The sequence below is a fragment of the Scyliorhinus torazame genome, chromosome 6 (assembly GCF_047496885.1).
Source record: "Scyliorhinus torazame isolate Kashiwa2021f chromosome 6, sScyTor2.1, whole genome shotgun sequence".
Classification (NCBI taxonomy): domain Eukaryota; kingdom Metazoa; phylum Chordata; class Chondrichthyes; order Carcharhiniformes; family Scyliorhinidae; genus Scyliorhinus; species Scyliorhinus torazame.
The window spans coordinates 22,864,373-22,892,172 of record NC_092712.1 but is presented as its reverse complement, the minus strand read 5'-3'; the positions used below and the strand labels follow the sequence as shown (position 1 = coordinate 22,892,172).

At 51.4% G+C, this 27,800-nt stretch overlaps 1 pseudogene; it reads right to left on the bottom strand.

Annotated features, from left to right (window-relative positions):
* Positions 1-27,800, bottom strand: part of LOC140425676 (myosin-13-like) — a 249,275-nt pseudogene that overhangs the window by 160,807 nt on the left and 60,668 nt on the right.

Here is a 27,800-nt window from a genome sequence, read left to right as displayed (position 1 = left end):
TTGCGAGTTGGTAGCGTGCGTAGATCTGGTTCACTGGGCGAACATAGATGCTCTTTAGTGCTGCGAACGCCGTCTGGAAATCCTCCGTCTTCTATGAGAGGGTAAATTTCCGGGCTTACCCTCGAGTGCAGGACCTGTAGTTTCTGGTCTTCTGTGACCCGGCCGGGGGCCGTTCTGAGGTAGGCTTCGAAACAAGTCTGCCAGTGTTTAAAAACTGCTGCTGAGTTCACTGCGTGGGGGCTGATCCTCAGGCATTCCGGGACGATTCTGAGCTCCATAGTCCTTTAAGCACGCTTAATAAATTGTAGCGCACAAAGACTCACGAGAGACGAATAGAGATGAAGTCGATGAGGCTTTATTAAGCGTGACTTGTTCCCCGCAGTTCAGCAACAGACTGGCCTGCGGGGGAGAACTCCTGGTTCTTAGACTCCGCCTTCAGGGCGGAGCTAGAGATCAACAGCCAACCAGGACCCGGGATCTGTCAGCCAATGACATCACGGCTTCACAGTCCCACATGACCCCTAATGCATATTACCACAGCCGTATCCCTCTATACCCACCCTATCCATGTGTTTGTCAAGATGCCTTTCGAAAGCCGTTAATGTATCTGCTTCCACAACCTCCCCTGGCAACGCGTTCCAGGCACTCGCCACCCTCTGCGTAAAAAACCTGCCTCACACATCTCCTCTAAAGTTTGCCCCACGGATCTTAAACCTCTGCCCCCTGGTGACTGACCCCTCCACCCTGGGAAAGAATGCCTGCCCATCCACTCTATCCATGCCCCTCAAGATCGTGTAGACCTCTATCAGGTCGCCCCTCAACCTCTGGCTTTCCAATGAAAACAGTCTATTACAGCCTCTACACGTAGCTAACACCCTCCAGGCCAGGCAACATCCTGGTCAACCTCATCTGCACCCTCCCCAAAGTCTCCACATCCTTCTGGTAGTGTGGCGACCAGAATTGTGTGCAATAATCCAAGTGCGGCCTTACCAAGGTTCTGTACAGCTGTAGGATGACTTGCCAATTTTTATACTCGATGCCCCATCCAATGAAGACAAGCATTCCGTGGGCTTTCTTGACTACCTTGTCCATTGTGTTGCCAACTTCAAAGATCTGTGGATCTGCCCGCCCAGATATCCCTGACTTTCTATATTCCTAAGAGCCTTGCCATTTACGGTATTTTTCCCCTCTATGTTAGGCCTAAGCAATGTGGTTGACTCTTAACTGGCCCCTGAAATGGCTGAGCGAGATATTAAGTTCAAGGGCAATTAGGGATGGGTAATACTCATTATCCCAGCCAGCGACACCCACATCACATGATTAAATGAATATTCCTGAGAGCATGTGTCCATTTTCTCTGTGGCCAGTGGTTTTACAGTGAGTCTGTCGCGTGCCTCACCTTGGCTGTAATGTAAGCAGCACAGTCGAGTCCCACCTTCACCTACCTGGTCAACATTCTGATCCTTGGTCACACATTCGTTGCCGATCTTCACCTGAGGGTGCAGCAAGCTGGTGATGAGATCTGTTGAGCGGACTCCCAGCAAGTAGGCAGCTTTGTCAGCACCTTTATGCAAAACGTGGGGGGACAGTGATTATTTGTGTCAGATTTCTTGAGAATTCTAATTATCTCCATGAATGAGGAAACTTATTTAAAGGTCAGTTTCATGGTCGCTTTATCCCGGATCCCATAAATGTGCAGCATGTCAACCAGCGGGGAGTTTCCCCCCCTATTCCCATTGACTCCAATTTAGCTTGGGCTCTTTGATGCCACACTCGGTCAAATGCTGCCTTGATGTCGAGGGCAGTCACTCTCACCTCACCTCTGGCATTCAGCTCTTTCGTCCATGTTTGAACCCAAGGCTGTAATGAGGTCAGGAGCTGAGTGACCCTGGCGGGACCCAAACTGAGCGTCGGTGAGCAGGTTATTACTGAGTAAGTGCCGCTTGATAGCACTGTTGATGACTCCTTCCATCACTTTTGCTGATGAAGGGCAGACTGATAGAGCGGTAATTGGCTGGGTTGGATTTGTCCTGTTTCTTGTCTACAGGACACACCTGGGCAATTTTCCACATTGCCGGGTCGATGTCAGTGTTTTTTTCAGTGGTTTATGTCTAGAATAATGGATACTCAGGAGTGAGTTACAGACTGGAATCTAAGCGAGGGGTTCAGGGTGGTTTATATATAGAATAATGGATACCCGGGAGTGAGTTACAGACTGGAAGCTAAGCGAGGGGTTCAGGGTGGTTTATATATAGAATAATGGATATCCGGGAGTGAGTTACAGACTAAAATCTAATCGAGGGGTTCAGGGTGGTTTATATATAGAATAATGGAAACCCGGGAGTGAGTTACAGACTGGAATCTAATTGAGGGGTTCAGGGTGGTTTATATATAGAATAATGGATATTCGGGAGTAAGTTACAGACTGGAATCTAATCGAGGAGTTTGCGGTGGTTTATATATACCGGAAACCGGAGCACCCGGAGGAAACCCACGCAGATACATGGAGGACGTGCAGACTCCACACAGACAGTGACCCAAGCCGGGAATCAAACCTGGGACCCTGGAGCTGTGAAGCGACAGTGTTACCCGGTAGTGAGTTACAGACTGGAAGCTAATCGAGGGTTCAGGTGGGTTATCCTCTGTTATAACCTGCCTACTGACGATTGGCTGGGGACTAATGATTATCCCACAATCCTATGGGAGTATGAACTTCCCCAATGAGGGGGGCGGAGAAACTCCTACTATAAATAAGCTGGCCAGTCCAGGAACCAGGAGAAAGTAGCAAGGGAAGTTACTGCTACTACTATGTATATATTGTTATAGTAAATAAACTTTATTATTTTGTATCCTTAAAACTCGTGCTGGATTCTTCGGGGCCCTTACAAAACTGGCGACGAAGGTAAAAGTGAATACCTGTCTACACTGCTGAAGCCACCTCCCTGGATTTTTGTTGGATACAGGTTGGAAGTTGTTTTCTATTATACCATGCCTCTGTACGGACGTTTGGATGTTTTTGATGCTGCGCTGGAAAGCTGGAACCAGTACACGCAACGGATGCGTTACTATTTCCGGGCAAACAATATCACTGAAAACGAGCGCCAGGTGGTCATATTGCTCACCGCCTGCGGGCCGCATACGTTTGGGGTGATTAGGAGCCTTACGTACCCAGCTGCGCCGGACACCAAAACGTTTGACGAACTTGTGAATATAGTGGGGCAACATTTTAACCCAACCCTGTCCACGATAGTCCAGCGTTACCGGTTTAATACCGCTGAGAGGACCCCTGGAGAATCCCTTGCCGATTTTTTATCCAGGCTACGCGGGATTGCGGAATACTGTGACTATGGTGAGACCTTGTCAGAAATGTTACGCGACCGTTTGGTTTGCGGTATTAACAATGCGGCCACCCAGAGAAAGTTGTTAGCGGAGCCAACATTGACTTTTCAACAGGCAATACAAATAGTCTTGTCCCGAGAGAGCGCAGAGCGAGGAGGACAGGAGCTACAGGGAATGGAAGTGCATGCCTTGGGGCGAAACCCTTTCCGCCCAAAAACGTCCCCCCGCACTCCTGCGGTACCTTGGGCGAGGCAACGACCAGACCGACGCCAGTGGCCATCGGACATTCCTCCCCGAAGGGAGCCTTCTCCAGAGCCAATGGATGAGGAGCCATGTCCGTGTCAGACTTGTAGGCGCCGACCCCGTCGCGGACGGCGGTCCTGGGGACGCCAGAGGCGCCGTCGTTCCGACCAAAACTGGGACCAGCCCAGGGGCCGTAACTGGGACCAGCCCAGAGGCCGTACCTTCCATGTGGATGAACCTGCGGCGACCACTCCTGAGGACGTGGAGACGGAGGACGACTGCCTGCAGCTGCATTGTGTGGCAGCTCCCCGTGTGGCCCCCATTAAGGTGACAGTACGGGTCAATGGCCACCCGCTGGAGATGGAGTTGGATACTGGCGCAGCGGTCTCCGTGATCGCCCAGAGGACATTCGACCGCATCAAGCAGGGTATACAGACCCTTACACTAACTGACTCACAGGCCAGGTTGGCCACCTACACGGGGGAACCACTGGACATTGCAGGAACTACAATGACCCCTGTTGTCTATGGACGCCAGGAGGGGCGTTTCCCACTTATCGTAGTGCGTGGCCATGGGCCCAGCCTGTTGGGTTGGGACTGGTTGCGCCATTTGCGGTTGCAATGGCAGCACATCCTCCAAACAGTTTCTGGAGGGTTGACTGAGGTGCTAGGACAATACCCAGAGGTATTCCAGCCTGGTCTGGGGAAAATAAAAGGGGCCGTAGCCCGTATCCAAGTTGAACCAGGAGCCACACCGCGCTATTTCCGGGCGCGCCCAGTGCCTTACGCTTTGCTCGAGAAGGTAGAAGGGGAGCTCACTCGTTTGGAGAGTTTGGGTATTATCAGTCCTGTCCGTTTTGCTGACTGGGCAGCACCAATTGTGCCAGTAATGAAGCCAGATGCCACAGTTCGCTTGTGTGGCGACTATAAACTTACAGTGAATACAGTTTCCCGACTCGACCGATACCCAATGCCTCGCATAGAGGATCTCTACGCGAAACTTGCAGGCGGACTCTCATTCACAAAATTAGATATGAGTCACGCCTACCTGCAGTTGGAGCTGGACCCTGCCTCCCGACCATATGTAACAATTAACACACACCGGGGTCTGTATGAATATACACGTTTGCCCTTTGGAGTATCCTCTGCCTGCGCAATTTTTCAACGTGTTATGGAGGGCATTTTGAGAGGTTTACCACGTGTGGCTGTCTACCTAGATGACGTGTTGATTACAGGGACGTCGGAGCAAGAGCATTTGGAAAATCTGGAGGCCGTCCTTAAACGCCTTTCGGAGGCTGGAGTCCGTTTACGTCACACAGTACGTATTTCAGGCAAAAGAAGTAGTCTACCTAGGTTATCGGGTGGACCGCGAGGGTCTGCACCCCGTCGCAGAGAAGGTGCGTGCAATTCAACATGCCCCCACCCCGACTGACACTTCGCATCTTCGTTCTTTTCTCAGTCTCGTAAACTATTACGGGAAGTTCCTCCCCAATCTGGCAACTACGCTGGCCCCCTTACACCTGCTGCTAAAGAAAAATCACACCTGGGTTTGGGGTCAGCCGCAAGAAACCACTTTCCGGCGGGTAAAGCAACAATTGTCGTCGTCTGGGTTACTAACCCACTATGATCCGGGAAAGCCTTTGCTCGTCACATGTGATGCATCCCCGTATGGTATTGGGGCCGTCCTGTCCCACAAGATGGAGAACTGGGCCGAGCGACCGATAGCTTTCGCCTCCCGCACATTGACTGCAGCGGAGAAGAAGTACGCGCAGATCGTGAAGGAGGGCCTGGCAGTGGTTTTCGCGGTGAAACGCTTCCACCAGTAAGTGTACGGCCGCCATTTCACTATCATGACTGATCATAAGCCCCTGCTGGGACTCTTCAGAGAGGATAAGCCGATACCGCCCATTGCTTCTGCACGGATCCAACGCTGGGCTTTGTTGCTTGCTGCGTATGAGTATTCTCTGGAGCACAAACCAGGTACGCAGATAGCAAATGCCGACGCACTGAGCCGATTGCCTTTATCGACCGGCCCCATGTCGACCCCCACGACCGGTGAGGTGGTCGCAACCCTAAATTTTATGGACACCTTGCCTGTCACGGCATCACAGATCCGTGAGTGGACCCAGACGGAGCCAGTCCTGTCAAAGGTTCGGCACATAGTCCTGTATGGTGGGCAGCATAGACAGCTCCCAGGCGAGTTACGGGCATTTTCCTCCAAGCTGTCAGAGTTCAGCGTGGAAGACGGCATCCTCTTGTGGGGGACGCGTGTGGTTGTCCCGGAAAAAGGCCAGGAGCTGATATTATCAGACTTGCACAATGGGCATCCGGGCGTGACCAAGATGAAAATGTTGGCCCGGAGTTATGTCTGGTGGCCAGGCCTCGACACCGACATTGAGAAGGTGGCCCAAAACTGCTCCATTTGCCAGGAGCATCAGAAGCTTCCGCCGGCCGCGCCCCTACATCACTGGGAATGGCCAGGGCGGCATTGGGCACGCTTACATGCAGATTTCGCAGGCCCTTTTCAGGGATCCATGTTCCTTCTACTAATTGACGCCCAGTCCAAATGGCTGGAGGTGCATAAGATGCAGGGGACAACATCCTGCGCAACAATTGAAAAAATGCGTTTATCATTTAGCACGCATGGCCTCCCCGAGGTGCTGGTCACGGATAATGGCACTCCATTCACGAGTGAGGAGTTTGCTAGGTTTACAAAGATGAACGGCATCCGCCATATCCGCACTGCCCCTTACCACCCGGCTTCAAATGGGTTGGCAGAGCGCGCAGTGCAGACATTCAAAAGAGGCCTAAAGAAGCAGTCTTCCGGATCAATGGACACGAGACTGGCTCGGTTTTTGTTTACGTACAGGACCACCCCCCATACAGTGACTGGGGTAGCTCCCGCAGAACTCCTAATGGGCCGGAGACTTCGCACCCGCCTTAGTATGGTCTTCCCGGACATTGGCGCAAAAGTACGCCGCACACAAGAACGGCAGGGACCGGGATTGTCTCAGCATCGTCCGATTCGGCAGTTTGCGCCCGGTGACCCAGTATTCGTGCGGAAGTTTGCTGGTGGTGCCCAATGGGTTCCTGGGGTAATCTTTCGCCAAACGGGCCCTATATCGTACCAAGTGCAAGCCCAGGGTCGTCTCCAGCGAAAACATGTAGACCACGTCCGGTCCAGAAGATCATCCCCGCAAAAGATTCCCCGCCCCCGGAGCTCAGTTCAACAGCGGCAAAGACCAGAAACAAGGGAAGGTAGTCCTCCAAATCTTCCACTGGTGCCTCACTCGAAGCCTGCGCAGGTCGTGACGGGACCGAATGGGGACAGAGACGCTGACATGACGGAGGCAGCAGACTCTGACTCCGAGATGGAATCACAGGATGAATCAGAGGGGGAATCCTCGGGGCCACAGGCCGTGGATGTACAACCGCGCCGTTCATCACGGAAGCGCCGGTCTCCGTCTCGTTATACGCCGCCTGATCCAGCGCCGCGTGCAAATGGCGTCCGGCCTGCAGCCAAACGAGTTCGACGCCTACCTTCGCCAGGGCCTACGGTGGATTCCTTGGACTTTGGGGGGGGAGGGATGTTATAACCTGCCTACTGACGATTGGCTGGGGACTAATGATTATCCCACAATCCTATGGGAGTATGAACTTCCCCAATGAGGGGGGCGGAGAAACTCCTACTATAAATAAGCTGGCCAGTCCAGGAACCAGGAGAAAGGAGAAGGTAGCAAGGGAAGTTACTGCTACTACTATGTATATATTGTTATAGTAAATAAACTTTATTATTTTGTATCCTTAAAACTCGTGCTGGATTCTTCGGGGCCCTTACAAAATCCTCCTCCAAAATCCTCCCATAAATAGCCAAGTTGACCCCCCACTCCAACCCCATCACCGATAACATCCCCTCCAACAACAAGGAACGAGGTGTCACCAGAAACCCGGGTTCAGGGAGTTTATATATAGAATAATGGATACCCGGAAGTGAGTTACAGACTGGAATCTAATCGAGGGGTTCAGGGTGGTTTATATATAGAATAATGGATACCCGGGAGTGAGTTACAGACTGGAATCTAATCGAGGGGTTCAGGGTGGTTTATATATAGGATAATGGATACCCGGGAGTGAGTTACTGACTGGAATCAAATCGAGGGGTTCAGGGTGGTTTATATATAGGATAATGGATACTCGGGAGTGAGTTACAGACTAGAATCTAATCGAGGGATACAGGGTGGTTTATATATAGAATAATGGATTTCGGGAGTGAGTTACAGACTGGAATCTAATAGAGGGGTTCAGGGTGGTTTATATATAGAATAATGGATACCCCGGAGTGAGTTACAGACTGGAATCTAATCGAGGGGTTCAGGGTGGTTTATATATAGAATAATGGATATTCGGGAGTGTGTTACAGACTGGAATCTAATCGAGGGGTTCAGGGTGGTTTATGTATAGAATAATGGATACCCGGGAGTGAGTTACAGACTGGAATCTAATCGAGGGGTTCAGGGTGGTTTATATATAGGATAATGGATACCCGGGAGTGAGTTACAGACTGGAATCTAATAGAGGGGTTCAGGGTGGTTTATATATAGAATAATGGATACCCGGGAGTGAGTTACAGACTGGAATCTAATCGAGAGGTTCAGGGTGGTTTATATATAGAGTGATGGATACCCCGGGAGTGAGTTACAGACTGGAATCTAATCGAGGGGTTCAGGGTGGTTTATATATAGAGTGATGGATACCCCGGGAGTGAGTTACAGACTGGAATCTAATTGAGGGGTTCAGGGTGGTTTATATATAGAATAATGGATACCCGGGAGTGAGTTACAGACTAGAATCTAATCGAGAGGTTCAGGGTGGTTTATATATAGAGTGATGGATACCCGGGAGTGAGTTACAGACTGGAATCTAATCGAGAGGTTCAGGGTGGTTTATATATAGAGTGATGGATACCCCGGGAGTGAGTTACAGACTGGAATCTAATCGAGGGGTTCAGGGTGGTTTATATATAGAGTGATGGATACCCCGGGAGTGAGTTACAGACTGGAATCTAATTGAGGGGTTCAGGGTGGTTTATATATAGAATAATGGATACCCCGGGAGTGAGTTACAGACTGGAATCTAATCGAGGGGTTCAGGGTGGTTTATATATAGAGTGATGGATACTCCGGGAGTGAGTTACAGACTGGAATCTAATTGAGGGGTTCAGGGTGGTTTATATATAGAATATTGGATACCCGGGAGTGCGTTACAGACTGGAATCTAATCGAGGGGTTCAGGGTGGTTTATATATAGAATAATGGATACCCGGGAGTGAGTTACAGACTGGAATCTAATCGAGGGGTTCAGGGTGGTTTCTATATAGAATAATGGATACTCGGGAGTGAGCTACAGACTGGAATCTAATCGAGGGGTTCAGGGTGGTTTCTATATAGAATGCATACCCACCCATCCTTGCTTCTCGTCACCACCACCCTCCATTCCCCACCCCTGATACCCCCTTCCACCACCAGCCCCCCTCCCCCCACCAGCCCACAAATAGACAAGAGTAATTTCTGAAACAATTGGAACTTTCAAGACTCGCAAATAGGTATCCATTAGTAAATTTATGCAGAGTTAAGGAGGGTTCTTTGAGTTGAGATACAAATCATGAATAATTTGAATGGTCCCGGCTGGATGACTTGCTCCTGTTCCCACATTCCTCTTTCTCACTGACACCGTGATATTCGCGTATTCCTCCACTCCGTTGATTTATTAGGGACCTTTACCGGAGCCTGGCAGGATTCCATAGAATCCCTACAGTGCTGAAAGAGGCCATTCCGCCCAACATGTCTGTACTGACCATCTGAAAGAGCACCCTACCTAGACCCACACTCCCACTCTATCCCACTACCCCACCCAACATGCACATCTTTTGGGCTTCCATAAAAATGATTGTTAAGGAGTTGAATTTTATTACGTTCCTGCTTGAGGCAGCTTCTAGTGTGTGTGTGTTATTTAGCCAAAGTTATTCAGTTGGGAACTGTGTTGTTGGGTGTTGAGGTAATATCATTCACTCACTTTCTGTTCCGTCTATTTCAGCTTGCTCCTCCCGGATCTTCCGCTTAAATTTCATGTTCCCGAAATGCATGATCACCCCCACCATTTTGTAACAGTTGTGTTTCTCTTCCGTCACAAAGCCCAGGATATCCATGGCATGCTGAGGAAACAGAACAAAATTAATTCAAACACGGCTTTTCCCCAGTTACCTTTTAGTTTTGGTATTTCTCAAAACTGGGTGCTTGAGGGCCCGAGGAGTGTGGAGTCTGCACGTTCCCTCCGTGTCTGCGTGGGTTTCCTCCGGGTGCTCTGGTTTCCTCCCACAGTCCAAAGATGTGCAGGTTAGATGGATTGGCCATGATAAATTGCCCTTAGTGTCCAAAGATGTGTAAGATAAAGTAAAGTCTCCATTGTCCCGGATTACGATGTGGCTGCTTTCCCCTTTGAGGGGGGAGAGCTGACAAGTGGTAATTTAACCCAAGGGTCACCACTCCTCAGTCGAGGGGCAAGGTTGAGAAGGCGGGGCCTTCATTAATAACCTCAGCCAGTACGGGAATTTATCCCACGCTGCTGGCCTTGCTCTGCATCACAAACCAGCTGCTCACCCAAGATGTGTAGGTTAGTTGGGGTCACGGGGATCGGGTGGGGGAGTGGGACTAGGAATGGTGCCCCCCCCCTCCCCCCACGGGGGCACTCAGTTCTTGCGCGGATCAGCTGCCGGGGGTACTCGCAAGCATCTTCAACCTCTCTTTACAACAATCTGAGGTCCCTATCTGCTTCAAGAAGACGACCATCATCCCTGTAGCAAACAAAAGCCAAGCAGCGTGCCTTAATGACTATCGTCCAGTGGCTCTGACCCTCCTTCCCCCCCAGCCCTTTCTCCATCTTGGAGCCTGCTTCTCAGCCCTTTTCAGGAGCGTACCTGCCTCCCACTCCCATGTCCTTCTCTCCGGAACATTCTCTCTCTCCTCCCCCCCCCCCCCCCCCCCCCCCCGAGGAAGACGGACCCACTCAGGCTGAGCGTTGAACTGATCTGGTGACTGACCAAGAGGGTCCCACCTTTGCTGTTGGGCAGGAACCCAGTGTAACGTCCACTCCCTGGACTTGTTACAACCTCCGCAGACTGCAAGTTGACATAACACAGAGAGAATGGAGTTCACAATACCTCACCCCATGGAATAAAGAAAGTTTCAGCACAGTGAAGGTTTCTTTACAATTTCTTTAAAAGAGGTACATAACATCGTAAACTTCTAACAAATAGCTCATTACATACCTTTTCATTTTATTCCAAAAGGACTGCAGATTGCAATATAAAGTTTTGAACAAAACAAAAATCAGTCCACGTGATTAGCAGGATTAGAACATCATAGAATTTTGCAAACTCAGAATCTGCCTTTTCTCCTACAGCCTTTCTTTAAACTCTGAATGGAACACTAACAATTCCAGGTTTTTGAGGGATTATCTTTTTGTGGTGTTAGAACCCTCACGGAGGGAAATGCCAGGGCGGGCGTACGCCTTTGTCCAGCTCCGCAACTTTGGTGAAGGAGTCACATGGACCCTGGGTATCATGTTCGCCCAGAGAGGGGGCCTCTTATTGAGGGAGGGCACAGGGGCGCCAATCGAATCAATACGCGGATCACCTCCGTGGGCGCAGCCCTGACCTACCAGATCCGATTCCGGAGGTTCCGGAGGTTCCGGACCAAAACCAGCCCCGGCTCAAGTTACCGCCTCCACCCCTGCTGACCACCATTGGCCCCGGCCACACCTGCCTTGGAGAAGCCGGTTTCGGACATCGAGGACACCGAGATGCCAGACAGATCCTGCTGAGCTCCGATTCAGAGTAATGACATGGATTTATCACCACCAAAGGAGCCCGTTGTGCTGGCGCCCACAGCTGCCTCCGTTCCGACGACCCCACCAAATTCGGCGCACGCTTCCGGATGCCACGCTATCGGCTCCCGACAGCCATTCCTGAGCTAAGATGACTTAAGGGTTCCTTGGTCCCGCCCACAGACATGGACTTAGCAGGGGGTGGGGAGGGGGGGTGGGGGGGGGGGGTTGTTATAACCCTTGTGGAGGTCACTGCATCAGGACTATCAGATTCCCCGTCACCCCCACTGAATACGAACTCCCCCAGTAACGAGCGGGCGGACCTTCCCCTTAAGAGGGGATTAGATCACTGATGTAAAAACCCCAACCTGGGTGCACGTCGGGGAGGGAGACCCTTTGTATATCGTAAATAATCCTAACCTTTGTTTTCTACCACTTGGTTAATGCACGTGACATCACACTGGTGGCAGGGGGTGGTGTTCGCGCGGAGGGGGGGGCGGTGGGAAGCGATATATGACCTCCCCAGAAGATAAAGTGTTGCATATTTAAATGAATGAAAATTGATGGCAATCAGGTTCACGACCTCACTGAGTGCGAACCTTGACCTTGGTGCCAGCAGAGGGCGGGGCAGATTTCATTCCGAGGTCCCCCTGGCGCAAATCCCATAATGGCCCCCTCACGATAGTTAGTGGCCATAACAGGATTGCAAACGGGCCCAGAAAATCCGGCCCCTCCCAGCCCCAAGCCCCGCAGACTCTCTGTTGTAACAAAGCCGGACTCGACTTCCCATTCGAACTATTAGACAGCGTTCATCTGTAATCTAACCTCTTCACTGGGTGGTTCATGCTGGCTGACTTTTGATAAGGTTCCCCACGGTAGGCTATTGCAAAAAATACGGAGGCTGGGGATTGAGGGTGATTTAGAGATGTGGATCAGAAATTGGCTAGCTGAAAGAAGACAGAGGGTGGTGGTTGATGGGAAATGTTCAGAATGGAGTACAGTCACAAGTGGAGTACCACAAGGATCTGTTCTGGGGCCGTTGCTGTTTGTCATTTTTATCAATGACCTAGAGGAAGGCGCAGAAGGGTGGGTGAGTAAATTTGCAGACGATACTAAAGTCGGTGGTGTTGTCGATAGTGTGGAAGGATGTAGCAGGTTACAGAGGGATATAGATAAGCTGCAGAGCTGGGCTGAGAGGTGGCAAATGGAGTTTAATGTAGAGAAGTGTGAGGTGATTCACTTTGGAAGGAATAACAGGAATGCGGAATATTTGGCTAATGGTAAAGTTCTTGAAAGTGTGGATGAGCAGAGGGATCTAGGTGTCCATGTACATAGATCCCTGAAAGTTGCCACCCAGGTTGATAGGGTTGTGAAGAAGGCCTATGGAGTGTTGGCCTTTATTGGTAGAGGGATTGAGTTCCGGAGTCGGGAGGTCATGTTGCAGCTGTACAGAACTCTGGTACGGCCGCATTTGGAGTATTGCGTACAGTTCTGGTCACCGCATTATAGGAAGGACGTGGAGGCTTTGGAGCGGGTGCAGAGGAGATTTACCAGGATGTTGCCTGGTATGGAGGGAAAATCTTATGAGGAAAGGCTGACGGACTTGAGGTTGTTTTCGTTGGAGAGAAGAAGGTTAAGAGGAGACTTAATAGAGGCATACAAAATGATCAGGGGGTTGGATAGGGTGGACAGTGAGAGCCTTCTCCCGCGGATGGATATGGCTGGCACGAGGGGACATAACTTTAAACTGAGGGGTAATAGATATAGGACAGAGGTCAGAGGTAGGTTCTTTACGCAAAGAGTAGTGAGGCCGTGGAATGCCCTACCTGCTACAGTAGTGAACTCGCCAACATTGAGGGCATTTAAAAGTTTATTGGATAAACATATGGATGATAATGGCATAGTGTAGGTTAGATGGCTTTTGTTTCGGTGCAACATCGTGGGCCGAAGGGCCTGTACTGCGCTGTATTGTTCTATGTTCTATGTTCTCTGACTTCTTTCTCACTTTGAAACTCAACCTCCAGCTTTTTCAGTTCCATTTCTTTTGCTCTTTTTCCTTTATCTTCCAGTTTGAGTTTTTTCCCCCCCTTTACTATTTTCAAGCTGCTTCATCTGCAACTGAATTCTAGTTAACTCTACTGAATTGCTAGCTGGGTTTACTTTTTCCTCTTCTACCCCCAAATACTGTGCTACTGCCTCAATCATTTCTGCTTTCTTGGCTCCTGTTGTCAATTCTAACTCGAAGTCTGGGCCCAGTGAAATCATTGGATTGCTGTTATGTACACACACATGAAATACAATGAACATAGAACATTACAGCGCAGTACAGGCCCTTCGGCCCTCGATGTTGCGCCAACCTGTGAAACCACTCTAAAGCCCATCTACACTATTCCCTTATCGTCCATATGTCTATCCAATGACCATTTGAATGCCCTTAATGTTGGTGAGTCCACTACTGTTGCAGGCAGGGCATTCCACGCCCTTACTACTCTCTGAGTAAAGAAACTACCTCTTGTCATGATATCCACATCAGCATATCATGGTGCAATCACACACACACCGATGGACAGGCAGTTGGACCAACCAGCACACACATAACATCGCAGCCAATCACCAGTGAGAGCACACGCACTATAAAACAGGGAACACCACAGTTCCCGCTCATTCTACCAGGAGATAGCTCAGAGCACAGAGCTCACAGCGTGCCACTCAGACATAGACCATGTGCTGAGTGCCTCACTAAGATAGTGATAGGGCTGGGTCCACAGGTTAGCTGGTGAAGCACGTACCCAAGCCAGCAGTTAGTAGTTTAGACAATAAAACTGAGTTGTACCATCTACAGCCGTGTTGGATCATTTGTGCATCAGAACATCCAACACGGCACCCCTGACATCCGTCCTATATCCATCTCCCCTCAATTTAAAGCTATGAGGAGGGGAACATCCAACACGTCCCCACACATGGCGGCTGGAGCAACAAACTTGACACTTCCTCTGCTGCCACCTTGCCATACTCAGGATGGGAGACCAACATCACACTTGTTGCTTTCTCCAGTTGCCCTGGGACGGTACTGTGGGCAGCTTCAAACACACTAAAAGTCAATCAGATTGAGTGGATGTTTACTTCACAGATCCTCAAGATTACTTTAAAATCTATATTTAACGACCCAGATTACTTTAAAATCTATATATAGAGAGATATATATAAATACAAAATTGACAAAATGATCCAATACCCTGGACCAGTATCAGTAATATAAAACTCACACAATTGATTTGTCACAGAGCCTCACTCACATCAGGGTCACTTTAGTCGACCATAAGGCCGCGCTGACCCAGTGGGTGGCACGGTAGCACAGTGGTTAGCACTGTGGTTTTACAGCGTCAGGGTCCCAGGTTCGATTCCCAGCTTGGGTCACTGTCTGTGCGGAGTCTGCACGTTCTCCCTGTGTCTGCGTGGGTTTCCTCCGGGTGCTCCGGTTTCCTCCCACAAGTCCCGAAAGACGTGCTTGTTGGGTGGATTGGACATTCTGAATTCTCCCTCCGTGTACCCGAACAGGCGCCGGAGTGTGGCGACTAGGGGCCTTTCACAGTAACGTCGTTGCAGTGTTAATGTAAGCTGACTTGTGACAATAAAGATTATTAAAATCAGAAGACGTAGGAGCAGAAGTAGGCCATTCGGCCCATCGAGCCTGCTCAGCCATTCAAAGAGATCATGACTAATCTGATATAATCCTCAACTCCACCTTCCTGCCTTATCCCCATAACCCTTAATTCCCTGACTGATGTATCTGCTATCTCAGCCTTGAACATACTTAACGACCTGGCCTCTACAGCTCTCTGCGGGAAAACATTCCACAGATTTACCATCCTAATAGAGGAGTTAAGAAACAAGGGATGTAAAAAAAATCCCAAACAAAGCAAACTTACATCAGTCGCCATCAGCTCCGCACCATCGTCGAGTTTATCCACCGTTATGACACCTTGTGAACAGCAGTGATAGTCGTGGGGGTCAGTGGAGACCATCAGGATGTCTGGAACAGGAAGCTGGAATGAGTTTGATTCTTGCTCTTATTTTGCCGAGGGTTATTATCCCTCATTTGTTTTTGCCACTTTTGACTTGTGCTGTGAACCTTCCTTGCTCCAGTGAGTGACACAGATCACCCAATGGTTCAGAGACCCTGCCTTTAATGTAGTAACACAAAGCTGGGCAACATGTAGTCCGTGGAATCCGACAAAAATGAACACTGAGCTTGGTCAGAGGGGGAGGTTTCACCGAACGTTGTGAAGGAGGAGCAAGAGGGAGAGAGATTGTCCCAGGTGGCTGGGCCTACACATCGAAGGCACAACCCACAATGGTGGAGGGAAGGACTCGGGAGATGACAAGGGGGCAGAGTTTGCAGGGAATGCAAAGTTCTCGATAGGAGGTTTTGGAGATAGTGAGGCGATGAGGCCATGGAGGAATTTGAACACGAGGGTGATAGACAATTATATTTAACTAACAAACGTGTGGTTACAATGCCATAATTTTATTGATCCCTCACTTCTGATGTTGTTTACCTTGAAGTTCCTTTTTTCTGCCGGACAGGATTTGATAGTAAATGTGGTAACTCCGTTCTCCTGGCTGCTGGAACACGACACGGGATTTTTCCAGCAAGTCTAAGGACATGAAGAAATAACGATTAACATCTCGGCTGAAAAGTATCACTATTCTTCAGCACAATGAAACTGATATTCAGATCGCTCTCTGTTAATGCTGACACTCTCTCTATTCTCAATCCTACCATTAGTGCGATCACTCTCGCTCTCTCCTCACTCCCTCCGTTAATGCTGACGCTCTCTCTCTCTCACCCCTAATCCCCACTTCTGGCCTCATCTATTGTTTACTGTCAAGATAAAATTTGTCCCTGAATTTGTTGAGTTGTCATAATCCACCCTCCGCATTCCTTCTCTAAAATGTCTTTCTAGCCCTCATTGTTGAAGAATTCACACAATGTAGCTGCCATTTACCCAAAACAGTTCCACCAACCCACCCCTGATCGTTTGCACTCAACACCTTTCCTTGTGAGTCTGTCCGGCCTTCTTGCTGTGAGAATTCACTTTCATCTCCCTCTTACCTTTCCTCATACTTAGATTTTTATATGAGCGTGAATATTGCTGGCGAAAAGAGCTAAGGCTATAAGATTGATCTTATCGCCGACGTTGTAAATCGGGCCATGCCACTTGCTCACCAAGCGAGCTTGATGCTAAAATGAGGGCTATCAAAGGCATCGTGCCGGATAACAGCCACCTGATTAGATCATAGAACAGTACAGCACAGTACAGGCCCACGATGTTGTGCCGACCACTTATCTTCATCTAATATCAACCTAACCTACACCCCTTCAATTTACTGCTGTCCATGTGCCTGTCTAAGAGTCGCTTAAATGTCCCGAATGACTCGGACTCCGCCACCTCTGCTGGCAGTGCATTCCACACACCCACCACTCTCTGTGTAAAAGGACCTACCTCTGACATCTCCCCTATACCTTCCTACAATCACCTTAAAATTATGTCCCCTCGTGACAGCCATTTCCACCCTGGGGAAAAGTCTCTGGCTATCCACTCTATCCACGCCTCTCATCACCTTGTACACCTCTATCAAGTCACCTCTCTTTCTTCTTCGCTCCAGTGAGAAAAGCCCTAGCTCCCTCAACCTTTCTTCATTAGACATGCCCTCCAATCCAGGCAGCATCCTGGTAAATCTCCTCTGTACCCTCTCCAAAGCATCCACATCCTTCCTATAATGAGGCGAGCAGAACTGGACACAATATTCCAAGTGTGGTCTAACCAGGATTTTATAAAGCTGCAGCAAAACCTTGCGGCTCTTAAACTCAATCCCCCTGTAATGAAAGCCAACACACCATACGCCTTCTTAACAACCCTATCAACCTGGGTGGCAACTTTGAGGGATCCATGTACGTGGACCCCAAGATCCCTCTGTTCCTCCACATTACCAAGAATCCTGCCTTTAACTGTGTATTCAGCATTCAAATTCAACCTTCCAACTTCGACCTTCCAAAATGAATCACTTCACATTTATCAAGGTTGAACTCCATCTGCCACTTCTCAGCCCAGCTCTGCATCCTGTCAATAACCTGTTGTAACCTGCACCAGCCTTCGACACTTATCTACAACTCCACCAACCTTCGTGTCATCGGCAAACTTACTAACCCACCCTTCCTCGTCCTCATCCAAATCATGTATAAAAACCTCAAAAGAGCAGAGGTCCCAGAACAGATCCTTGCGGGACACCACTGGTCACCGACCTCCAGGCGGAATACTTTCCATCCACTGCCACTCGCTGTCTTCTTTCCGCCAGCCAATTCTGTATTCGTTATCAGCCAATTCTGCATCCCGGGCTGTGCATCACACAAATTCACGAATGGGTCTAAGGCTGTCACTTTTGGCCCTGAAAAGAGGCCAGTTTACCTCAGGTTACCCTGGAAGGGCACAGGCATCTCATTCATTTGAGCAACAGGTGAAGCCAGCTGTTGCACACGGCGACCGTGCAGTAACAACACGCGTGGCATTCGCCACTGACAGGATGCTGCCAGCGAGGCAGAAAGATGTTCTGTCCATCAGACAAATGAGTAATGAATTTCAGTGCCAGTGTCTGGGCACGACCCTCTCCCACTGTACTCACTGTGCCTCTGGCAGGTTCTGCTCACCAGGTCCATGTCATGGGGACCTGTCATGATGCACATCAGCCTGGCCTCATTTAGAGATGAATGGACAATTTAACATGGGGGGGGGGGGTGGAGAACCATCAGGCGTAAAGGCCTGAACATGATATTTAAACATATTCAAATTGGGATCTTGATGTTTAACTCCAGAATACACATTACATCATCGATTGGGGGTGGGTGGGGGGGGGGGGGGGGGGGGGGGGGGGGAGAGCGCAGAGACAACCACAAAGGGAAATCACACCGGTGTAAAACACATTTTGGGTTCTCCAGTGGGATTTTCGATTCAGATGCTGATCCCACCTCCCCGCAAACAGGAGCAGAACCCCCCCACACATTGTGCCCGCTTCAGCTGAACAAAAAAAGTGACAGCCATTTGCTGGTTCATTCCTCAGACCAATCAGAGTCAAGCTGCCTGGGTTATATTTCAAACCATGTTTGGCCGTTAACTGTCAGTTACCAGAAACTGGTGCACTCTCCATGGTAATGCCTCTACCAATCAGAGTCCACGTGCCAACCAATCCCGTACAGTCTCAATTTGTTGCTTCCCCCGACGTCGGTATTCTTGGCCTGATGAGTGCAAGATGACAAGCTTGGACAAAACGTGTCTCTTCATTTCAGAAATGTGCAAGTTCTGTATTACCAAACAATTTCCACATAAGATAATTTGCCTTTAGATTGACTGATCAATCCCCACCTACCGAGAATGGCTCATTATAAACATACGTACATGTGTCTATATCAGCAGATGACAACTTGCCCGTGTGACCAAAATGGATCCTTATGTATTTGCCCTGAAACCAAGAGAGGTTTTTGACAATAAGTATTGCTGTTCAAACATCAAAATACATCAGAATAACGTAAAGTGGACCGAGTGAATATTCTGTCTATTTAGCTTGGCCGTTAACTGTCAGTCACCAGAAACTGGTGCATTCTCCATAGCAATGCAACACAGCCCAGACCAATGAGTTAGAAGTCTTCACAGGAAGGAGGCCATTCAGCCCCTCAAGCCCGTTTCATCATCCAATTAGATCAGGGCTGATCTACACCTTAACTCTATCTAGCTTGGTTGGTTTTGTAACTTTAGTAATCTTACTGAGCAAATGTTCATCCATTTTAGTTCTCAAACTGACCCCCAGCGGGGAACCTCCACCTAAAAGGTCAACCCCTGTCAGCTGTCATGGAGAGGGATCGGCATCTGACCTGATTCAAGGCCTTTCTTTTCATATCTCTGGAAATGTCTTACTTATTATTGGTTTCTCATCTTCAAAGCTGCTTTAAACAGTGGGAAATCTCTCAATCAGTTGTCTTAACCTCAACCGGAGACCAGCAGGAACCATCTTAATGTGTTAGGCCAGGATTGGTGGAGGACAGATTAAAACCACGGATAGCAAAATAACTTGTAGCTCTCAGGGTTAGAAACATAGAAAATAGGAGCAGGAGGAGGCCATTCGGCCCTTCCTGCCCGCTCCACCATTCATTTTGATCATGGCTGATCATCCAACTCAATAGCCTCATCCCCCCACCCGCCCATATCCCTTGATCCCCTTCGTCCCAAGTGATATATATCTAACTGTTTCTTGAAAACATACAACTTTTTGGCCTCAACTACTTTCTGCCGTAGTGAATTCCACAGGGCGACCACTCTCTGGTGAAGAAAGAGGGTTAACAAAGAATAAAGAACAATACAGGGATAAAAGCAAATTACTGCGGATGCTGGAATCTGATGTGTTATGTACTCTGGGATAATACAGGCTGCAACTCGATGCAACTTTGACCAAAAGATACTCCAGACGTTGAAGTAAGTTCAATGTGGTTTATTGAACCATTAGCACAGTTCTCTATGAGTTTGACTCTCCTGCTAATCTTGTTATAGTAACTCAGTCTAACTAACCAGTCTGCTCTAAGCCACGTGGTGGGTGTGATGCTTCTGATCTGCCCCTGTCCTACTCTCTAAGTGTCACCTGTGGAAAGAGACAGAGCATGTGTGCCCTGTCCTTATATATGGGGTGTGCAATGCCCCCTTGTGGTAGTGTCACCTCTGGGTGTCTTGACTGCCCATTGGTCGTGTCCTATTCTATGTGTTCATTAGCTGTATGTCTGCATATCATGACATCTCCGGTGCTCCCTCTAGTGTTTACTTAGTTGTAGTGTATTTACATTAACCCCTTGTGTATTTACAGTGATGCATATCACCACAGAATCTGAAACCAAAGAGAAAATCCCAGCAGGTCTGGCAGCACCTGTAAGGAGAGAAAAGAGCTGACGTTGAGTCCAGATGACCCTTTGTCAAAGAACAATGCAGCACAAGAACAGGCCCTTCGGCCTTCCAAGCCTGTCCTGGTCATGATACCAATCTTGGCCCAAACCCTAAAGATCAAAGAACAAAGAGCAGAGGAGCAGACAGTGTTAGGAGAGGGAAACTCAAACTGGGAATGTTTCTACTTACGAATCTGGAAGAGTTGTCATTCCGAACAGTCTTTGCATTTCCAAAGGCTTCCAAGGCTGGGTTAGCCTCAATAATCTGATCCTCGAGGGACCCCTGTGTGATTTAGAAATAGAAGATCTATTTAAACCTCCTAGGTCATAGAATACTGACAGCACAAAAAAGAAGGCATGTAGATCTGTGCTGGCTCTCTGAAAGATCAATTCATCAACAGCCACTTTCTGCGCATTCCCCGTAACCCTGAAACTCACTAATTCCCTTCGGAAAGTCGCACTGTCCAGCAGTGCACTCCAGATCCTAACCACTTCCTTTTCCTCCTTCATGAGACGAGGGCTGGTAAGACCAGCATTTATTGCCCATCCCTAATTGCCCTTGAGCTGACTGGTTTTCTCGGCCATTTCATAGTGCAGCTAAGAGTCAACCATATAATATGGGACTGGAGTCACATGGAGGCCAGACCAAAGTAAGGCTGGCAGATTTCCGGAGGGGCGTTTAATGACAATCGATGATAATTTATTGGTCACTATGACTGTGACTAGTTTTCAATTCCCGATTTTGTTAAATTAATTTAAACTCCACCAACTTCCATGGCGGGATTTGAACCGATGCCTCCAGAACATTAGCCTGCGCCTCTGGATACTAGTCCAGTGACATAACCACTACACCGCCCACAGAGTCAAACTTGCTGCATCGAGAAGTTTTTCTTGATGTCACGTTTGATTCCATTGCCAATTACCTCACATCATTCTCAACCCTCCCACCAATGGGAGCAGTTTCTCCAGAAACATCCGTATCCACTTTATCCAGACCCCTTATTCTTTTAAATACTCTATCAAATAGACTGGGGCTGTTTAGCACAGGGCTAAATCGCTGGCTTTGAAAGCAGACCAAGGCAGGCCAGCAGCACGGTTCGATTCCCGTAACAGCCTCCCCGAACAGGCGCCGGAATGTGGCGACTAGGGGCTTTTCACAGTAACTTCATTTGAAGCCTACTTGTGACAACAAGCGATCTTCTTTTCATTTCAATATCTTCTAAACCTTTTCTTCACTAAAGGGCCCCGGCGTCTCCAAAACAAAATCAATGTCCTGGAAAGTTTTGTTCCCCTTGAGTGTATTGGTCAGTGGCTCTTTTGGTGGCTGATCATCCAATGGAGATCTGAGAAGGATGCAATGATGGTTGGAAGGTTTTCGATTGGCTGGGGGAGAAGGGAGATGGTGGGGTTGGTTTACTGAGCAGCTTCCTTGGGAAGAAGCAGTCCTGTTCCCCTTAGCCCACAAGCAGTGCTGTAAAGACACTTACCTGATTGATTCAACCCCTCCCACATTCTTTCAGCTGCTATGTTTCCCAGGCTGGAATGATTTCCTCAGGTTAAGTATCGAATGACTGTTACGGTAAAGGCCGGAATTACCAACCCGCTTCCTGCGAGCGGATTGGTCGTCTGCCCTTTGCCCCACCTCCATTGAACTGGAAGTGGGCGGGTTCTAGGTGGGTCCAATTCCTCTTCCATAATTCCTGCATTTTAATTTCCGACATGAATCTGACTCAGCTGTTTTGGGATTTAACATTAGATTCTCTCACTCACTTCCAGCAAAATAATTGGGCTACTTACCACTTTGTCCAAGGTAGACCCATAAGACTGTAAATTTAAAAAAAGGAGAATTATTCTCAATTCAAGAGGAAATTCATTAATAAATGAACCGACTGTTATCCTAACCACTTCTAATTTGTCTTAGTGAGCTGCACAATGTTAGATAAACACTTAGAACATAGAACACAGAATTTACAGTGCAGAAGGAGGCCATTCGGCCCATTGAGTCTGCACCGGCTCTTGGAAAGAGCACCCTACCCAAGCCCACACTTCCACCCTATCCCCACAACCCAGTAACCCCACCCAACACTAAGGGCAATTTTGGACACTAAGGGCAATTTAGCATGGCCAATCCACCTAACCTGCACATCTTTGGACTGTGGGAGGAATACGGAGCATCCGGAGGAAACCCACGCACACACGGGTGATTTGTTATGTTGTAGGTGTAACATAAGCGGCTTCCTTGTGGTGCACTTGACAAAGGAAGGTTCAGACGTGGAGATAACTTCAACACGTTTATTAAACTATTTACACTTCTATTACTCGGGTTCGACACTACTGCTAATCCTACTGTAGCTACCCAGACTGACTAACCAGTTGCTGCAATCCACGTGGTGGGAGTGATATTGAATCAACCCTGTGTCTCTACTCACTGACTGTCTCCACTGGAAAGAGGCAGATCATGTGTGTGGTGTCCTTTATATATGGGTTAGTGTCATGCCCTCTTGTGGTCGTGCCACCTCTGTGTGCATCGTGAATGCCCATTGGTCGTGTCCTATCTAACTGATCTATTGGTTGAGTGTGTGTGTGTGTGTGTGATGTTTCTAGTGCTCCCTCTAGTGTCTAGCTAGCCTACATGCATTTACATTGATGCACATCACCACAACGGGGAGAACATGCAGACTCCGCACAGACAGTGACCCAAGCCGGGAATCGAACCTGGGACCCTGGAGCTGTGAAGCAATTGTGCTATCCACAATGCTATTGGTGCTGCCCGTAACTCATCTAACACAAATGGCACATTAATCTCTCCAGTCAGAGTTTTCACATCTTCCTGTCGGGATAACAAGATGAGAACAGTTTCGCAGCAGGATGTTAGAGTTCCCTCGCAGGTTTGTGAGGCAGGAACACAGTCTGTGATTTGCTGCACCAGGCATGATCTGGCAACAAACCAGCAAATGTTTGGCGTGGCACGGTGGTACAGTGGTTAACACTGCTGCCTCACAGCGCCTGGTACCCAAGTTCAATTCCGGCCAAAGGTGACTGTGTGGAGTTTGCACGTTCTCCCCGTGTCTGCGTGGGTGCTCCGGTTTCCTCCCACAATCCAATGATGTGAAATTGTCCAAAGGTGTGCAGGTTAAGGTGGGGTTATGGAGTTACAGGGATAGGACAGAGGAGAGGGCCTAGATAGGATGCTCTTTCAGAGGGTCAATGCAGACTGATGGGCCAAATGGCCTCCTTCTGCACTGGGAACTCGAAATCAAGGGCGCGATTCTCCGACCCCCCACCGGGTCAGAGAATCGCCGGGGGCTGGCGGGAATCCCGCCCCTGCCGGTTGCCGAATTCTCCGGCACCGGATATTCGGCGGGGGCGGGAATCGGGCCGCGCTGATTGGCGGCCCCCCCCCCCCGGCGATTCTCCGGCCCGGATGGGCCGAAGTCCCACTGCTAGAATGCCTGTCCCGCCGGCGTGGATTAAACCACATTCCTTACCGGCGGGACAAGGCGGCGCAGGCAGGCTCCGGGGTCCTGGGGGGGGCGCGGGGCGATCTGGCCCCGGGCGGCCCACCGATCCGCGGGCGGGCCTGTGCCGTGGGGGCACTCTTTTCCTTCCGCCTTCGCCACGGTCTCGACCATGGCGGAGGCGGAAGAGACTGCCTCCACTGCGCATGCGCGGGGATGCCGTGAGCGGCCGCTGACGCTCCCGCGCATGCGCCACCCGGCAATGTCATTTCCGCGCCAGCTGGTGCGGCACCAAAGGCCTTTCCCGCCAGCTGGCGGGGCGGAAATCAGTCCGGCGCGGGCCTAGCCCCTCAAGGTTAGGGCTCGGCCGCTCAAGGGGCGGAGGATTCCGCACCTTTGGGGCGGCGCAATGCCGGTCTGATTCGCACCGTTTTCGGCGCCAGTCGGCGGACATCGCGCCGATTGCGGAGAATCCCGCCCCTAATGTCCAAAGCAGCAATAGGCCATTCTCCTCAAGAAGCCTGAGGTGCAATTAATTGTTGCAAAAGCTTGGGTTAATGCAATTTTGTTTTCATGAAGGGGATTCCCTGTGGAGTTAATTAGTTTTCAGCTTGATGAGATGATGTTATTGCTGGACGGAGCTAAGGCTCTTTTAGAGAAAGCAGTTTCATTTTCACTTCTCACATGGCTAAAGCTGTGTGCCCAGTGAAACAATTCTGCTCTCACTGTCGGTTAGTTAAAAGAGATGAACTGTATTTAAAGCAGTACAGACTTGTCTGAGTACAATGGGGAGTTGAAACAAGCCATTATTTTCTGGTGTGATGTTGAAGATATTTTTCGACAGAGTCCACATGCGTGTGTGAACATGAATGTATCAGGTCCTTACCATCTTCTTCACCGACGTATCTCCCTGAGCTGCAATAATGGCAAAATATTGGATCACTCTCTTCGTGTTCACGGTTTTCCCAGCACCTGACTCGCCTCTGTGTAAAAATAATTAGATTCAAAACACTGACCCACACAGATCATTGTCCACAGAGAGACCCCTCCCCCACAGAGAATCCCCTCCCCCACAGAGAGTCCCCTCCCCCACAGAGAGTCCCCTCCCCCACAGAGAGTCCCCTCCCCCACAGAGAGTCCCCTCCCCCACAGTCACACAAGGCAGATACACCACCAAAGAGAGTCCTTCCCCACATAGAGACCCTCCACCCAGAGTTCCCTCCACACTGAGACCTTACCCACAGACAGACCCCCAGACAAACATAGATACCCTCTCAACAGGAGGATCCATCAATACAGAGAGATTCTCCACCACAGAGAGACCCTCTCCCACAGAGAGACACAGAGATCCTCCCCGCACTCACACCCTGATGCACGATCAACGACCACTAAAGTGAGGTTGTAGTCCAACTGAAGGCTTTAATAAACTAGATGATTTCCCCAGGAGCTCAGGTACAGAAAGAAGGCTGCTGGGGCGGCACAGGCTCATATACCCCGCCTAGCAGGGCGGGGCGGCACAGACTCATATACCCCGCCTAGCAGGGCGGAGCGACCATACAGTTTGACCAATGGGAAACATACAATATCTACCAATGGTGTTCCAGCATTACTAGGTACCGTAATACCTCTACACAGACTACCACCCCCCCACACACACACACCATCACCCCCTCCCCCCCCACACACACACCGTCCCTGACCCGCATACCCTGCACCACCCCCCCGCGCGCACACCCTCCCCCGCGCGCGCACCCTCCCCCGCGCGCGCACCCTCCCCCGCGCGCGCACCCTCCCCCGCGCGCACACCCTCCCCCGCACACACAACACCTCCCCGCACACACAACACCTCCCCGCACACACAACACCCTCCCCCGCACACACAACACCCTCCCCCGCGCACAACACCCTCCCCCGCGCACAACACCCTCCCCCGCGCACAACACCCTCCCCCGCGCACAACACCCTCCCCCGCGCACAACACCCTCCCCCGCGCACAACACCCTCCCCCGCGCACACACCCTCCCCCGCGCACACACCCTCCCCCGCGCACACACCCTCCCCCGCGCACACACCCTCCCCCGCGCACACACCCTCCCCCGCGCACACACCCTCCCCCGCGCACACACCCTCCCCCGCGCACACACCCTCCCCCGCGCACACACCCTCCCCCGCGCACACACCCTCCCCCGCGCACACACCCTCCCCCGCGCACACACCCTCCCCCGCGCACACACCCTCCCCCGCGCACACACCCTCCCCCGCGCACACACCCTCCCCCGCGCACACACCCTCCCCCGCGCACACACCCTCCCCCGCGCACACACCCTCCCCCGCGCACACACCCTCCCCCGCGCACACACCCTCCCCCGCGCACACACCCTCCCCCGCGCACACACCCTCCCCCGCGCACACACCCTCCCCCGCGCACACACCCTCCCCCGCGCACACACCCTCCCCCGCGCACACACCCTCCCCCGCGCACACACCCTCCCCGCGCACACACCCTCCCCCGCGCACACACCCTCCCCATCGCACACACCCTCCCCGCGCACACACCCTCCCCCGCGCACACACCCTCCCCCGCGCACACACCCTCCCCCGCGCACACACCCTCCCCCGCGCACACACCCTCCCCCGCGCACACACCCTCCCCCGCGCACACACCCTCCCCCGCGCACACACCCTCCCCCGCGCACACACCCTCCCCCGCGCACACACCCTCCCCCGCGCACACACCCTCCCCCGCGCACACACCCTCCCCCGCGCACACACCCTCCCCCGCGCACACACCCTCCCCCGCGCACACACCCTCCCCCGCGCACACACCCTCCCCCGCGCACACACCCTCCCCCGCGCACACACCCTCCCCCGCGCACACACCCTCCCCCGCGCACACACCCTCCCCCGCACACACACCCTCCCCCGCACACACACCCTCCCCCGCACACACACCCTCCCCCGCACACACACCCTCCCCCGCACACACACCCTCCCCCGCACACACACCCTCCCCCGCACACACACCCTCCCCCGCACACACACCCTCCCCCGCACACACACCCTCCCCCGCACACACACCCTCCCCCGCACACACACCCTCCCCCGCACACACACCCTCCCCCGCACACACACCCTCCCCCGCACACACACCCTCCCCCGCACACACACCCTCCCCCGCACACACACCCTCCCCCGCACACACACCCTCCCCCGCACACACACCCTCCCCCGCACACACACCCTCCCCCGCACACACACCCTCCCCCGCACACACACCCTCCCCCGCACACACACCCTCCCCCGCACACACCCTCCCCCGCACACACCCTCCCCCGCACACACACACCCTCCCCCGCACACACACACCCTCCCCCGCACACACACACCCTCCCCCGCACACACACACCCTCCCCCGCACACACACACCCTCCCCCGCACACACACGCCCTCCCCCGCACACACACGCCCTCCCCCGCACACACACACCCTCCCCCGCACACACACACCCTCCCCCGCACACACACACCCTCCCCCGCACACACACACCCTCCCCCGCACACACACACCCTCCCCCGCACACACACACCCTCCCCCGCACACACACACCCTCCCCCGCACACACACCCTCCCCCGCACACACACCCTCCCCCGCACACACACCCTCCCCCGCACACACCCTCCCCCGCACACACACACCCTCCCCCGCACACACACACCCTCCCCCGCACACACACACCCTCCCCCGCACACACACACCCTCCCCCACACACACACACCCTCCCCCACACACACACACCCTCCCACACACCCACACACACCCTCCCACACACCCACACACACCCTCCCACACACCCACACACACCCTCCCACACACCCACACACACCCTCCCACACACC